At 44.7% G+C, this 5,495-nt stretch overlaps 1 pseudogene; it reads left to right on the top strand.

The window, feature by feature from the left end:
- The first annotated feature begins 396 nt into the window (after positions 1 to 396).
- On the top strand, positions 397 to 4,677 carry LOC100925287 (annotated as a pseudogene).
- The last annotated feature ends 818 nt before the right edge of the window (positions 4,678 to 5,495 follow it).

Here is a 5,495-nt window from a genome sequence, read left to right as displayed (position 1 = left end):
TTATTATTCTCTGAGAGTCCAGCCAATTACCTATGCATTCAGGGGAGGCAATGGCAAGATAGGGGAATGCCAATCAAGTGCACATATTGTATGTGTTCTGAATTCCTCCCAGTAACTATGGAGGCCTAAAATGAACCCTAAAATATGAATAGATGGCTCTAAGACTAATAGGTTACCAAACTCCAGTCTATGGGTTATGACTTCTAAGAGTTAAAGCTATCAATGAAGAGCCAAGATGGCAGAGAGAAGCCAGGGAATTGCCCGAATTCTCCCTAGTTTCCCGCAGAAACGTTCATCAGTCCTCTAATTCTGGCAAGAGAGAATCTAGAAAAGGAAGAGGGAAATAATTTTCCAGCCCAAGAGAACTTAGAAGTATTTCAGGAAAAGTCGGTCTCACTTAGGTATAAGGGGAGCACGGTCGGGAGAAGGTGGCGTCCAAGCAAGCCAGCTTGAAGCTCTCAGTCATAGCACAAATCGGCAACCGGACCTAGCAATTCAGGCTCAGCAGGCTAATGGCACAGCAGGCCAGATGTGAGCCCCCAGCACGGCAGACAAATTGCCGGCCCTGGAACCCACGGCACAATAGGTGCAACGAGGCCTGACCACCGCCGCAGAGGGGACAAGCTGCAGCACCTTAGACCCCAGAGCAGAAAGCCAGACTGGGCCTTGATCCCCAGAAGCTGTGCCCCAGAAGCTGAGATCAGCTTAAAAAAATGAGCAGAGAGGAAGCACGAGCCAGCAGGTGAACGAACGGAAGAGGGAACAGGTGGGTGCTGAGACGGTGGCGAGATACGGCGGAGGCGGTTGAGGCGCGAGCAGCCGCCGGTGGCCCGGCAGCTGTCAGCGTCAGGAGCTGTCCATCTGCCAGTCTGTGGGTCTGTCGCTAGCTGGGTCTGGGTGGACCGGGAGGTCTGACCGCTGGAAGCAGCATGTCGGCGGCCGGGCTCAAGAAGCAGTTCTACAAGGCCACCCAGCTGGTCAGTGAAAAGGTTGGAGGAGCTGAAGGGACCAAGCTTGATGACGACTTCAAAGAAATGGAGAAGAAAGTGGATGTTACCAGCAAGGCTGTGGCAGAGGTGTTGACCAAAACCATTGAGTACCTGCAGCCCAACCCGGCCTCCCGAGCCAAGCTGACGATGCTCAACACCGTGTCGAAGATTAGAGGGCAGTTGAAGAATCCTGGCTATCCACAGTCGGAAGGGCTGTTGGGCGAATGCATGATTCGCTACGGAAAGGAGTTAGGAGAGGACTCCAACTTTGGCGATGCCCTTTTGGATGCTGGTGAATCAATGAAGCGGTTAGCGGAAGTGAAAGATTCCCTGGACATAGAAGTCAAACGGAATTTTATCGACCTCCTCCAGAACCTTTGTGATAAAGACTTAAAGGAGATCCAGCACCATCTGAAAAAGCTGGAGGGCAGACGTCTGGATTTTGACTATAAGAAGAAGCGTCAAGGAAAGATATCAGATGAGGAGCTTCGTCAAGCGATGGAGAAATTTGAAGGGTCCAAGGAATTGGCAGAGACCAGCATGCACAACCTCTTAGAGAGTGATATTGTACAGGTGAGCCAGCTCTCAGCCCTGGTGGATGCCCAGCTGGATTACCACAAGCAAGCGGTTCAGATCCTGGATGAGCTGGCAGACAAGCTGAAGCGCAGGATGCAGGAAGCTTCTTCCCGGTGTAAGCGGGAATACCAGCCAAAATCTAGAGAGCCCTTTGACTTTGGAGAGCCTGCCCAATCCAATGGAGGTGTCCCTTGTGCCTCAGACCCCAAGATCACAGCATCTTCCTCTTTACCATCCTCTGATAAGCCCAAGCCCATCAGGACCCCCAAAAGTCGGATGCCATCTCGGGACCAACCCAGTTGCAAGGCTCTGTATGACTTTGAACCTGAGAACGATGGGGAGCTGGGCTTCCGGGCAGGCGACATCATCACACTGACCAACCAGATTGATGAAAACTGGTATGAAGGCATGATCAACAGTCAGTCAGGCTTCTTCCCCCTCAACTATGTGGAGGTGCTGGTCCCACTACCTCAGTGAAATGGCTACTACTATCCATACCTCCTTCCCTGCCCTCCCATCCTCTTCCCTTCTCCTGTTCCCCCCATAATAAGGAAGGCCAAGCCTGATCTCCTGTATTCCATTTAATTTTGTTCCTTGGCATCACCAGTGTCTCACTAGAAGACAAATGGGATAGTATTAATCCTGACCATATCAAAATGGCATCAATTATTTGGACTGGGTTCCCCCTCAACTCCATCCTCTCCAAGAGTTTGTTACTTCCTGAAACTTCTCAAGGAGTGTATTGCTTCCTTTCCCTCCCTGCCCCAGTCCCTTTGGCAAAGTTTGAGGTAGTAAAGCCCCTTAGTTCCAACATCCAGAGTCAGACCCAGCTTGCCCTGGAAAGATTGAACAGTGGATGCTACCTAGTTGAGTTACAAGTTGAGTATAGATAAACTATACTCACTAGCTAGTGAGTTTTAATCAGTTTAGGGGGTCTTGCAGAGAAATGCGGTTTATTTAAATAATCTAGTTTGCATCACCTAAGTTTACATAAGATACTAATAACCACCCAAGGTATTTTTGGCAGGGAGGGGAGCACCCCCTTTACTTTTACTTTTTACCCCCATCTTTCATCTCCAGACTTTGTCCCTTCTTCATTCGCCCTCCAATTGCTGCTTCTAAGGGGCCTGGGTAAACTTTAATTTACTCATTGGGCTCCACTAGTCACATTCCCCATCTCATTCAGTACCTTGACTCTCAGTTGGGACTGGATTTGACTGTGAGGATCCCATGCAAAGGTATAACATTAAGGTGCTCTCTGAAAAACTAAGCATCCTCTCTAAATGCTTTCTTGCCTAAGCAAGCATTGCTCCCCTATTCTGGCTCCCTACCAAGGAATTTTCAAAGGTTGTCCCTTTATCTTTTGAGTGTGATCTGGTTCTCTGGTCCATAGCCTTAGATATTCTCAACCTCTCACTGCCACCTGAAGCCACAGCTATCACGTGTTCCCCCTCCTTGAGATCCTCAAGTTGACGTGAAAGATTCTGACCCTTTCTCTGAACCAAGACTGGGAAAACCTGCAGTCCTAATTAAAGCTGTAGCAAGTATGTGAACTGAAGCCACAACCAAGAATCTTCTAAGAAATGTTTTGAGTGGTCTTTAGGGAATGCAGGAACACCATGGAAACAACTTCCATCTGTTCTGTTCTTCCCCCCCTGCTAGTCTGAGTTGTTCTTTTCTGCTGGCTATAGCCTAAGGTGAGTAGTGGAGTTACTAGGCTACAAGACCTCAGAGGACTGAGGATGGAACTTGGGAAAGTCAACCCACCCACTCTGTAGAGCTGTCCCTAAGGTTCCTTGCTTGCAGCCACCTCCTTGGAGGTGTTGTCTGTTTTGACTTGAGGAGTGGGGGACTATTCCTGTAGACATTTGCCAATTCCTCTTGAAGGACCTAGCTTTCAAATTCTCAGATTTGTGTCCAAATTCCAGGCTCAACCACAACACATTGCAGTCAATGGGTCCCAGAATCCTTTAGCACAATCTCCTTGTGGCTTCTCTGATCAAAAAGCAAAAAATAACTTTGCCTAGATACCAGCTTCTTGAGAATTTCAAAATCAGCTAGGATCTAGTAGACTCCCCTAACACCCAAGGGACAGCTGTGAGGGAGGAGTTAGGGAAGGACATGGCAATTGGAGGTTAAGTTCTAGGAAACAACCACATAGGACCCCACAGAAAGAAGAGTATTGCCCTGCACACCCCCCACTCCAGCAGCATTTCTGCCCCATGATGTCTCCCCAGCTCATACTCTTCTAAACAGTTATTGCTTCCTTTGAAGACAGTCTCCTTCTCTTTGCTGCTCTTACTAGCAGTGTGATGGAGAAAGCAATGTTTCCTTTTAACTTTTCTTTTTAATTGAGCATGTTGATATATGTTATTCACTTGGCAGCTGCTGTTAACTCTATCACTACAAAGGTGCTCCTAACCCATAAAATACAACATGGGACCATAGGATTCAGCTGCGGGTCCCACCTCTCTAGGTTGGCAAGCTCCCAACAGACCAGCCTTCTCCTCTGTAGGGTTAAGCAACAAAGTTTGATGAACTGAATTCTCCTTGAGAAACCTACCAGACTTCACTTCCCTATCCTCTCTTTTTTATAATTTTTTCTCATCATCTTATGTTCTCTGTTGTATCTCAATCTTCCCTTTGTCACATCTCCTGCCCCCACCCCCCATTACATAGTGCTAAAATATGTCAGAACTGGCATCCAGCTTCTTGCCACCTGGTTTTTCCCCTTTTCTACCTATCAGTTGGTCCTATACCAATTGGAGGCAGATCCCTGAGGTCTTGAAGGCTCCGGGGCCATTTCCAGGAGCAGCAATATGAAATAGCTTCACAGGATCCATTAATGCTAGAATGGCTATAGTCCCAACCAGGAGTCCAGTGATACTCCCTAAGCTTCCACAAACCTTTTGGCTTCTATGCAGTCAATACTAGACTTGAGTATGAAAAGGAGAGGATGGAGGGATAGATTAACTATATCATTCCCATAGGAGTCAGTCATCATTGCTTACATTTGGGGGAGCAGAATATCTTCAGATGATCAATATAACTTTTGTTTCTCCTTTAAGGCAAATTGAATTGTAATTTTAATTAAAAAAAATCATTAAATGTTTTCTCTTTCTAAAAATGAGTAAAAAAATAAAACAGAAAAAAAACCCTGACCATAGACAGATACTATAACAACAAAATCTAAACAAACCTCAGAACAACAGTGTCAAAATGCTTACATGCAAAACTCCAAAGCAGAATATGAATTTGTCTCAAGTCTAAAAATCCTTCTTGGAAGATTGCAAAAGGTATTTTAAAAATTGAATAAGAAAGGTAAAAGAAAAATGGGAAAAGTGAGAGGTGTGCAAGAGAATCAAAAGCCTGGAAAAAGGAAGCACAAAAACTGAAGAAAATAGTTTAAAATTAAAGTTGGCCAAATAGAAAATGACAGACAAAAGCTAATTGAAGAAAATAATTCCATGAAAATGAAAATAGTCAAGTGGAAGCTATTGACTCTATGCAACATCAAAAATCAAAGAAAATCAAATGAAAATAGAAAAAAATGTAAAACAGCTCAGAAAAAACAACTGAGATGAAAAATAGATCCAGGAAAAATAATTTAAAAAATTTTGGACTACTTGAAACCTACAATCAAAAAAAGAGCCTGGATAAAATCTTTCAAGAAATTGTCAGAAAAAACTGCCTTGATATCATAGAATTAAAGAGTAAAATAATCAATAAAAGAATCCACCTATCACCTCCTGAAAGAAATCCCAAAGTGAGAATTCCAAGGAATATTGGTCACATTTGAAAATTATCAGGTCAATGAGAAAATACTGCAAATAGCCAGAAAGTAAACAATTCAAATATCAGAGCCACAATCATGATTACACAGGATTTAGCAACTTCTATATTAAAGGATTAGAAGAGTTGGAATATATT

This window comes from Sarcophilus harrisii, chromosome 6, assembly GCF_902635505.1.
Source record: "Sarcophilus harrisii chromosome 6, mSarHar1.11, whole genome shotgun sequence".
Taxonomy (NCBI): domain Eukaryota; kingdom Metazoa; phylum Chordata; class Mammalia; order Dasyuromorphia; family Dasyuridae; genus Sarcophilus; species Sarcophilus harrisii.
This window is presented reverse-complemented; position numbering and strand designations above follow the sequence as displayed.